Here is an 11686-nt window from a genome sequence, read left to right on the forward strand (position 1 = left end):
AGATAACAGAATTAGTGAACTTGGGGAAAGTTTAGTGGCATTTATACAATCTAAACAACAGAGACAAAATAGGTTGAAAACAATGAACAAAACCACAATACTGGTGGGACTAAAAAAAAGATTTAACATTTGTATCATTTGAGTCACAGAAGGAGAGAAAGAGAGTAGAGGTGAAAGAGTATATGAAGAAATGATAGATGAAAACTTCCAAATTTTGGAGAAAGGCATAAACTTACATATTCAAGAAACTGAATGAATCCCAAATAGGATAAATTCAAACAATATAATTAAAACTTGGAAACTAAAGAAAAGAAAAAAAACCTTGAAAGCAGCCATAGAGAAATAATATATTGCTGTAGGGGAAGAAGAATTTGATTTTATTTTAAAAATTATTAAAGAAAGTCAGAATTTTATTCAATTTATTTTTTCTGGTTTTAGTAAATAAAAATTCAGTGGTTCAGAAATAATTCTTTTCATATTCAAATATGATTGAATTATATATGTTTCAGGTATACAGCGGAGAGGGAAACGGCAACCCACTCCAGTATTCTTGCCTGGAGAATCCCAGGGACGGTGGAGCCTGGTGGGCTGCCGTCTGTGGGGTTGCACAGAGTCGGACACGACTGAAGCGACTTAGCAGCAGGTATACAGCATATTGCTTTAGTATTTTTAGATTATGCTCCGTTAAAAGATGTTACAAAATAATGTAAGTCCCTGTGTCTCCCTGTGCTACACAGTATATCCTTGTTGCTTTTCTATTTTATACATAGTAGTTTGTGTTTCATAACCCTGTACCACTATTATGCCCCTCTGCTCTTTGCTCTCCCCAGTGGGAATCATTAGTTTATTTTCTATATCAGTGAGTCTGTTTCTATTTTACAATTTATACCAGTATTCTTTATTTTCTTAAATTCCACATATAAGTGATACCTCTGACCTAAATCAATAAGCATTATATACTCTAGGTCCATTCATGTTGTTGAAAATGGCAGAATTACATTTTTTAATATGGCTGAGTAATATTCCATTGTATGTGTGTTAGTTGCTTAGTCGTTTCCGACTCATTTGCCACTCCATGGATTGTAGCCCACAACCTCCACTGTACATGGAATTCTCCAGGCAAAAATACTGGAGTGGGTTGCCATTCCCTTCTCCAGGGGATCTTCCTGGCCCAGGGATTGAACCCATGTCTCCCACATTGCAGGCAGATTCTTTACCATCTGAGCCACGAAGGAAGCCCACTGTATACATGTATGACATATCTGCTTTTCTTTTATTTTTTGGTCAAACTTTGATGATAGCCATTCTATCAGGTGTGAGGTGACATTTCATTGTGGATTTAATTTGAATTTCTTTAATGATTAATTATGTTGAACAGCTTTTCATGTACCTGTTAGCCATCTGTCACCTTTGGAAAAATGTCTGTTCAAGTCTTCTCATTTTTTGATTGGATTTTTTTTGACCTTCATTTGTATAAACCATTTATATATTTTGTATATTAGCCTCTTGGTAGTGATATCAAGAAAATTAGGGATACCAAGGAAATATTTCATGCAAAGATGGACTCAATAAAGGATGGAAATGGTATGGAACTAACAGAAGCTGAAGATATTAAGAAAAGGTGGCAAGAATACACAGAAGAACTGTACAAAAAAGATCTTCATGACCCAGATGATCATGATGGTGTGATCACTCACCTAGAGCCAGACATCATGGAATGTGAAGTCAAGTGGGCCTTTGAAAGCATCAGTATGAACAAAGCTAGTGGCAGTGATGGAATTCCAGTTGAGCTATTTCAAATCCTGAAAGATGATGCTGTGAAAGTGCTGCACTCAATATGCCAGCAAATTTGGAAAACTCAGCAGTGGCCACAGGACTGGAAGAGGTCAGTTTTCATTCCAATCCCAAAGAAAGTCAATGCCAAAGAATGCTCAAACTACTGCACAATTGCATTCATTTCACACGCTAGTAAAGTAATGCTCAAAATTCTCCAACCCAGGCTTCAGCAATATGCGAACCGTGAACTTCCAGATGTTCAAGCTGGCTTTAGAAAAGGCAGAGGAACCAGAGATCAAATTGCCAACATCCACTGGATCATCGAAAAAGCAAGAGAGTTCCAGAAAAACATCTATTTCTGCTTTATTGACTATGCCAAAGCCTTTGACTGTGTGGATCACAAGAAACTGTGGAAAATTCTGAAAGAGATGGGCATACCAGACCAGCTGACCTGTCTCTTGAGAAACCTGTATGCAGGTCAGGAAGCAACAGTTAGAACTGGACATGGAACAGTGACTGGTTCCAAATAGGAAAAGGAGTACATCAAGGCTGTATCTTGTCACCCTGCTCATTTAACTTATATGCAGAGTATATCATGAGAAACACTGAGTGGAAGAAGGACAAGCTGGAATCAAGATTGCTGGGAAAAATATCAATAACCTCAGATATGCAGATGACATCACCCTTATGGCAGAAAGTGATGAAGAACTAAAGAGCCTCTTGATGAAAGTGAAAGAGGAGAGTGAAAAAGTTGGCTTAAAACTCAACATTCAGAAAACTAAGATCATGGCATCTGGTCCCATCACTTCATGGGAAATAGATGGGGAAACAGTAGAAACAGTGTCAGACTTTATTTTTGGGGGCTCCAAAATCACTGCAGATGGTGATTGCAGCCATGAAATTAAAAGACGCTTCCTCCTTGGAAGGAAAGTTATGACCAACCTGGGCAGCATATTAAAAAGCAGAGGCATTACTTTGTCAACAAAGGTCAGTTTGGTTAAGGGTATTGTTTTTCCAGTAGTCATGTATGGATGTGAGTGTTAGACTGTGAAGAAAGCTGAATGCGGAAAAACTGATGCTTTTGAACTGTGGTGTTGGAGAAGACTCGTGAGAGTCCCTTGGACTGCAAGGAGATCTAACCAATCCATCCTAAAGGAGATCAGTCCTGGGTGTACATTGGAAGGACTGATGTTGAAGCTGAAAGTTCAATACTTTGGCCACCTCATGTGAAGAGTTGACTCATTTGAAAAGACCCTGATGCTGGGAAGGATTGGGGGCAGGAGGAGAAGGGGATGACAGAGGATGAGATGGTGGATGGCATCACTGACTCAATGGACATGAGTTTGGGTAAACTCCGGGAGTTGGTTACGGACAGGGAGGCCTAGCGTGCTGCAATTTATGGCGTCACAATGAGTTGGACACGACTGAGCGACTGAACTGAACTGAACTGAGTGATATTAATTGCAAATATTTCTTCCATTCCATATGTTGTCTTTTCATTTTGCCACTGGTTTCCTTTGCTGTGCAAAAGCCTTTAAGTTTAATTAGGTCCCATTTGTTTAATTTTACTTTTATTTCTTTTGCCTGAGACAGATAAAAGAAAATATTGCTATGATTTATGTCAAAGAATGTTCTGCCTATGTTCTCTGCTAAGAGTTTTAAGTTTTATCTTTCAATCTTTAATTCGTTTGAGTTTGTTTCTGTGTGTTATAAGGAACTATGCTAATTTCATTCTTTTACATGTAGTTGTCCAGTTTTCCTGGTACCACTTATTAAAGAGATTGTCTTTTCCCTGTTGTATATTCTTCCCACCTTTGTTATGGATTAATTGACCAAAGTTGTGTGGATTTATTTCTGGGCTCTCTATTCCATCCTGTTGTTCTATGTGACTGTTTTTGTGCCAGTACCCCACTGTTTTGATTCCTGTAGCTTTGTAATTCAGGGAAGGTGATACCTACAGCTTTGTACTTTTTTACTTTTTTCTCAAAATTCTGTGGCAATTTGGGGTCTTTCATATAAAGACCTAAAATATAAATTTTAGCATTATTTGTTCCAGTTCTGTGAAAAATGTCATGGGTGTTTTGAGGAAATTACATTAAATTTATAGATTGCTTCGAGAAGTTTGGGCATTTTAGCAAAGTTAATCATTCCAATCCAAGAACACTGGATACTTTTCCATTCTTTGTATAATCTTTAATTTCCTTCCTCAATGTTTTATAGTTTGCAGAGTAAAAGTCTTTCAACTTGTTGGTTAAGCTTATTCCAAGGAATTTTGTTCTTTTTGATGTGATTTTTAAACAGGATTGTTTTTCACTTTCTTATTCTGATAGTTTATTATTAGTGTATAGAAAAGTAACAGATTTCTGTACATTAATCTTGTCTCCTGAAACTGCTGAATTCATTTACTGGTTCTAATAGTTACCTGGAAGAGATTTTAGGGTTTTCTATTTAAAGTATCATGTAGATGACAGTAGTGATCTTCTCTCCCAATTTGGATGCCATCTATTTCCTTTTATTGTCTGAATGCAATGGCTATGATTTATGATGTTATGTTAAATAGAAGAGGTGAGAATGGCCATCCATGTTTCTCTTTCCTCAATTTAGAGGAAAGAATTTCAAATTTTCACCATTAAGTATGATGTTAACTGTGGATTTGTCATAAATGGCCTAGCTAATGTTTGAGACATGTTCCCTCTATATTAACTTTGATAAGGATTTGTTTTAATCATGAATGGAAATTGAATTTTGTCAAATGCTTTTTGTGCATGTGTTGAAATTATCATGTAATTTGTATTCTTCCTTTTATTGCTGTGGTGTGTTACATTGATTGATGAATATTGAATCATCCTTGAGTCCCTGGAATAAATCCCACTTGATCATGATGTATGACTATTTTATATTTTTTTGGATTCATTTGGTTAATATTTTTGGGTGATATTTTTTGTATATTCATCAAAGATATTGGCCTGAAATTTTCTTTGTTTTTAAATTGTGCCTTTGTGTGATTTTGTTATCATAGTAGTGGTGATCTCATAGAATGAACTTGGGATTGGTCCATCCTCTTCAATTGTTTCAAATAACTTTAGAAAGATAGGTATTATTTCTACATTCTCTGTTTGGTAGTATTCCCCTGTGAAGCCATCCGGTCCTGGAGTTTGGTTGCTGGGAGTTTTTTTTGTTGTTGTTGTTTTTTTAATTACGAATTCAATTTCACTTCTAGTGTTTGATCTTTTCAAATTATCTGTTTCTTCTTGCCAGTCCTAGAAATGTGTCCATTTCTTCTAGGTTGTCCAATTTGTTGTCATATAGTTCATAGTATTCTCTTATGATTTCTTGCATCTTTGTGATATTGGTTGTTACTTTTCCACTTTCATTTCTTATTTTGTTTATGTCTCCCCCCTTTTTTCTTCATGGTGAGTCTAGCTAAAAGTTTATCAGTTTTATTTATCTTTTGTTATATCTTTTAATATACAGCTCTTGGCTTCATTGATTTTTTTATTGTTATTTGGTTTCTATTTCATTTATTTTCTCTCTGATCTTTAATAATTTATTTTTTGCCTCTTCAGTCTTTTTTCTTCTTTTTCTAATTGTTTAGGGTGGTACTTTAGGTTGTTTATTTGAGATTTTTCTTGTTTCTTTAAGAAGCCCTTTACATTCCCTCTTAAGACTGCTTTGTTTTTTTTTTTTTGGATCTTATAGATTTTGGAGAGTTGTGATTCCATTTTTTTCTATCTTGAGGTATTTTCTGGTTCTCTCTTTGATTTCCTCATTTAGCCCTTTGTTTTTTAGCAGCATGTTGTCTTGTTGCCATGTGTTCTTTTTCCATATTTCTTACTGTAATTGAGTTCTAGTTTTATAACATTGTGATCAGAGAAACTGCTTGATATATTTTCTACCCTCTTAAATTTGTTAAGCCTTGTTTTGCAGCCTAACATGTGACATACACTGTGAGAGTGTTCCATGTGCACTTGGAAAGAATGTGTATTCCACTGTTTTTGGATGGAATGTCCTATAGGTATCTATTAATTCCAGCTGGCCTATTGTGTCATTTAATACCACTGCTACCTTACTGATTTTCTGTCTGGATGATCTGTCCATTGATTCCAGTTGTGTTACAGTCCCCTACTATTATGGTATTATTGTAAATTTCTCCCTCTACATCTATTAGTATTACTAATAGCTTTATATATTTAGGTGCTTCTGTATTATGTTCATATATTTTTTTGGTTCATATATCTTCATGAGTATAATATTCTCTTCTTATATTGATCCCTTCATCATTATATAATGTCCTTCTTTGTCTTTTGTTATAGCCCTTGTTCTAAAGTCTATTTTGTCTGATATGAGTATTGCTACCTCTGCTTTCTTGTTCTTTCTGTTTACATGAAATGTCTTTTCCTATCCCCTCACTTTCCATCTGTGTGTGTCTTTAGGCCTGAGGTGAGTCTCTTGTAGGCAGTATATAGATAGGTCTTGCTTTTTTATCCCATCATCCTGTGTCTTGTGATTGGAGCATTTATTCCATTGATATTTAAAGTAAATATTCATAGGTATGTACTTATTGCCAACTTATTACTTCTTTTCTGTTTTCTTTTTTTTTTTTTGTAGTTCTCTAATCATTACTTCTTTTTGTTTCTTTCCTTGTAATTTGACACTTTTCTTCCCTGATAGCTCAGTTGGTAAAGAATCCGTCTGCAATGCAGGAGACCCTGGTTCGATTCCTGGGTCGGGAAGATCTGCTGGAGAAGGGATATGCTACCCACTCCAGTATTCTTGGGCTTTACTTGTGGCTCAGCTGGTAAAGAATCTGCCTGCAATGTGGGAGACCTGGGTTCCATCCCTGGGTTGGAAAGATCCCCTGGAGAAGGGAAAGGCTACCCACTCCAGTATTCTGGCCTGGAGAATTCCATGGACTGTATATTCCATGGGGTTGTGAAGAGTCAGACATGATGGAGCAACTTTCACTTCACTAGTTTTATGCTTGTGTTTCTTTATTTTTAGTTTTGTGTATCTATTGTAGGTTTTTGACTTTCGGTTACCATGTGTTTCATATATGTTGACCTGGTGGTGGTTTCTTAAGTTCAAACTGGTGGTTATTTAAGTTCAAGCACATTCTAAAATATCTACGTTTTTCTCCCCTTCCTCATATTTTGTGTTTTTGATATCATATCTTAAACCTTCATGTTTATCCCTTACTGGTTTTTTGTAGTTGTAGTTCCTTTTACATTTTACATGATTTTTCCCTTTTGAATAGATTCTTACTTCTTTTCCATTTAGCGAAGACCCTTCAGCATTTATTTTAATGCTGCTGCTGCTAAGTCACGTCAGTCGTGTTCGACTCTGTGCGACCCCATAGATGGCAGCCTACCAGGCTCCTCTGTCCCTGGGATTCTCCAGGCAAGAACACTAGAGTGGGTTGCCATTTCCTTCTCCAATGCATGAAAGTGAAAAGTGAAAGTGAAGTCGCTCAGTCATGTCCGACTCGTAGCGACCCCATAGACTGCAGCCTACCAGGCTCCTCCGTCCATGGGATTTTCCAGGCAAGAGTACTGGAGTGGGTTGCCATTGCCTTCTCCGTATTTTAATCCAGTTTTAGTATTAATGGACTTTTAAATTTTTTGCTTGTCTGAGAAGATCTTTTATTTCTCCTTCAATTCAACATGATAATCTTCCTGGGTAGAGTATCCTAGGTTGCAGGTTTTTCCCCTTCATCACTTCCAAAAATACCATGCCACACTACCTTCTGGTCTACAAATTTTGTGCAGAAAAATCAGTATTCCCTTGTATATGACTGTTTTTCTCTTGCTGCCTTTAGAATTCTTTCTCACCTTTAAATTTACCATTTTAATTATTATATGTCTTGGCATAGGTCTTTCTGAGTTTATCTTGTTTGGGACCCTCTATGCTTCTGTACCTGGATATCTGTTCCCTTCTTAAGATTTGGGACGTTTTCAGCTGTAATTTCATCAAATACAATTTTGATCTCTCTCTCTTCTCCTTCTGTGACCCCTGTAGTGCAAATGTTGGTATGCTTATTGTTATCACAGAGACCTCTTAAACTGTTCTCATGTTTTTACTTACTCACTTTGTAGACATTTATTATTTTTTTATAATCACTCATTTAAAATAAGATTTTTTTTTGCTACACAGTAGGTCCCTGTTGGTTATCCATGTTAAATATAGCACTGTGAAACTGTTCTCATTAAAAAAATTAATTTCCTGTTCTAACCATTGATTTCCATTATTCTATCTTCCAGATCACTTATATGTTCTTCTATGTCACTTAATCTGTTCTTCATTCCTTCTAGTGTGCTTTTCATATCAGTTATTGAATTCTTCATTTCTGATTGGGTTTTTAAAAATAGTTTTCCAGTTCATTATCAAAATTCTCACTGTGTTCATATATTATTTTTTCCTAATTCAATTAATGTTCTTATTACCAATGATATAGAGTAAGTGGGGCTGGGGCTTTGCTTGGCTCAGGCTGGGGCACAGAGCTAAGTGGTTGTAGGAAATGAGTCAGCCAGCCATGTGATTTCAGTCTGCCCTTTCTTCCCTGCCTTGAGGGAAAAGCAGGGTTCACATGCTCCTCAAGAGCAGAGTCCAGGCTTCCTTCAGCTTTCTTGTTAGTCCCAGCCCTGTTCCAACTAGCCAAGGGGGCTCAACTTCTCTGTGTATAACTCCAGAACTGCAGCACCCAATCTGTGGCTCAAAGCACTCATTCCCCAGGTAGATTTCCACCCATGTATTCTCTCTTTTCCTGTGAGTCTTCTCCCAGGTGTACAGGTCCTGACCTGATCACTTTACTTCCCTTCCTATCCAATTACCCGTGGATCTTTCTTACAGCCTTGGTTGTACAGAAGTTTCTGCCAGTTTCCAGTTAGATTTTAGTGAGACTTGTTCCACAAGTAGGTGTAATTTTGATGTTTGTGTGGAGGAAAGTGAGTTCCCCATCCTCCTATGCTGCCATCTTAATCTATTCCACAGGGGAGCTAGAATTTGAATGGTAGCAGATTTCTCATCCAAAACCATGAAGGACAAAGGAAAGTGGCAGAATATTTTTCAAATGCTGAAAGAAAAGAAGAGTAAACTGTGAATTCAGTGTCCTGTGAATAGGGAAATAAAAGCATCCTTGGAAAACCAAGACTAAAATGTTCAGCAAGGTTAAAAATATAAGATCAATATACAAATGTTAATCTCAGCTCTGTGTAATAACAATGAACCTGTGTAAAGCAAAATTAAAAACTCAATAACAGCATTTACAACTTAAAGCAGAACAGAGACTTAAAAGTGAAGTGTAAAGCTATAACATAAAAAATAGAAGAATAGAAGAAAATTTGGGGAGATCTAGGGCTATGCCATGAGTTCATAGACTTAATAGCAAATGTGTGATGTATAAAAGAAAGAACTGTTAAGCTGGATCTTTAGAAAAGTAAAAACTTTTGCTTTGCAAAATACAAGAGGATAAAATGATAAGCTACATAAAGGGAGAAACTTTTTTGTTGTTGTTGTTATGGTCATAGCTGTAAATGTGAAGTGCCATTACATTGCACTTTGGAATTGTGTTTTCCTAATAAAGAATGATGTTGAGCATTTTTCTTGTGCTTATTTAGCACTGTAGATCTTCTCTGGATGAACATCTGTTCAAATCCTCTGTCCGCTTTAAATTAGATTATCTGCCTTTTTCTGGTTGTGTTGTAAGTTAAATTCTAAATATTAGGCTCTTTCAGATATATGAAGGCCTTCCCTGGTGGCTCAGCAGTAAAGAATCCACCTGCAATGCAGGAGATGCAGTTTTGATCCCTGGGAAGATGCCCTGGAGGAGGGCATGGCAACCCACTCTAGTATTCTTGCTGGGAAAATCCCATTGACAGAGAAGCCTGGCAACCTACAGTCCATAGGGTCACAAAGAGTTGGACACAACTGAAGTGACTGAGCATGTGTCAGATATGTGAATTCCAGTCTACAGCCATACTACCCTGAATGCACCCAATCTCATCAGATATATAAATTCCAAATATTTTCTCCCATCTGTAGGTTATTTCTTAATTTTCTTGATAGTCTTTTGACTCACAAAATTTTAAAATCTTGATGAAGTCTAATTGATCTGTTTTTTTCTTTTGTCACTAGTTTGCTTTAATATATAAGTGTGCATGCATGGAAAGTTGCTTCAGTCGTGTCTGACTCGTTGAGACCCTATGGGCCATATTTCACCAGGCCCTTCTGTCCATGGGATTCTCCAGGCAAGAATACTGGAGTTGGTTGTCATGCCCTCCTCTGGGGATCTTCCTGACCCAGGGATGAATATAAAAACCATTGCTTAACCTGAGATCATGAACATTTACTCCTATGGTTATGTATTAGTGAACAGCAGAAATGTATTGTTCCACAGTTCTTGAAGCTAGAAGTCCATGATCAAGGTGTCAGTTGAATTGGTTCATTCTGAGATCTATGAGAAAAATTATGTTCCATTACCCTTGCCAAACTTCTGGTGGTTTGCTGGCAATCGTTGGAGTTCTTCAACTTGTAGAGGTGCCCTTTAGTCATCATCTTCATGTGATATCATCTCTGTGTGTGTGCGTGTGTGTCTGTGTCCAAATTTTCCCTTTCTATAAGGAAACCAATCATGTTGGATTAGGGCCCATCCTAATGGACTCATTGTAAAATTACTACCTCTGTAAAGACCCTGTCTTCAAATGTGGTCACATGCTGAAATTTAGAAATGCAACAAATGGAGGGGAGCAATGCAATTCAACCCATTACAGTTTTTATTTAAAAATTTAATAATTTTAAATTAGTTTTAGTTCTTAAATGCAGGTATCCCTTCCATTTTGTGTTAATTTTTGTGTATGGTGGGAAGTAAACATCCAAATTCACTCTTTTGCATGTGGATATCCAATTGTCACTGAAGAAGGGACTGGCTACCCACTCCAGTATTATTGTCTTGGAAATCTCATGGACAGAGGAGCCTGGCAGGCTACAGTCCATGGGGTTAAGAATCCCCCTTCAAAGCTGGAGTTGCAGGAGGTGCCAGTTTGACCCCTGGGTCAGGAAGACCCCCTGGAGGAGGAAATGGCAACCCACTACAGTATTCTTGCCTGGAAAATCCAATGGACAGGGGAAGCAGATGGGCTGCAGTCCATGGAGTCACAAAGCGTCAGACATGACTTGGTGAATGAGCACACAGTAATGACCTCATAAGATGAGCTGGAAAGTGGTCCAGTAGAATTCAGTAAGAAATCATCCTTGGCTTCTTTTTTTAAGATTTTAGATGACTAAATCACTCTCTTCTATGTAATATGTCTATTCATGTTTTCTATTTTTTCTTGAATCATTTTAAATAATTTGTGTTTTCATGGGAATTTATCCATTTCGTCTAGGGTAACTAATTTATTGGCATGCAATTGTTCATAGCGTTCCATTATAGTACTTTTTATTATGTAAAATTATTGTTAATGTCCATCTCTGATTTTAGTAATTTGAAATTTCTTTTTTTTCTTGGTCACTTGAAGTAAAAGTTTGCCACTTTTTTACCTTTCTGAAGAAAAAAGTTTTTTTTTTTTGCAGATTTTCTTTGTTTTTATATTCTCTATTTCATTTATTGATGTTCTTTTCCGTATTTGAATGGAAAGACATAAAAAGCCCTTCATCTATCACTTCTGTCTGACATCACTATGATCATGAAAGCTAAGGCAGAGTTAAAAACAGCCTAACTGAATATTTAAGGCTTGCTCCAACATATACACTGAACTCCTTTGTAACAGCTAGAAAATGTACTGGTTTCAGGCATTCAAGGACATTTTTATCCATTTATCAGTTGGTCATTAAGCTATCCAAGAAGGAACTTCAGTTGCCACATGTATCAAAGAATACAGACTTCACAGAGTTAGATGAGGAAAGCCACTAAACA

The 11686-nt window shown here is 36.8% G+C and overlaps 1 protein-coding gene across 1 annotated transcript in view; it reads left to right on the forward strand.

Annotated features, from left to right (window-relative positions):
- Positions 1 to 11326, forward strand: part of AMER1 (APC membrane recruitment protein 1) — a 53435-nt gene extending 42109 nt beyond the window's left edge. Inside the window, exons 5-6 of the mRNA XM_081565578.1 lie at positions 510 to 643; positions 10688 to 11326. The gene's annotated coding sequence lies outside the window, so the exon portion shown is untranslated. The remainder of the gene's footprint in view (positions 1 to 509; positions 644 to 10687) is intronic.
- The last annotated feature ends 360 nt before the right edge of the window (positions 11327 to 11686 follow it).

This window comes from Giraffa tippelskirchi, chromosome X (assembly GCF_054371585.1).
Source record: "Giraffa tippelskirchi isolate mGirTip1 chromosome X, T2T-mGirTip1v1.2.pri, whole genome shotgun sequence".
Classification (NCBI taxonomy): domain Eukaryota; kingdom Metazoa; phylum Chordata; class Mammalia; order Artiodactyla; family Giraffidae; genus Giraffa; species Giraffa tippelskirchi.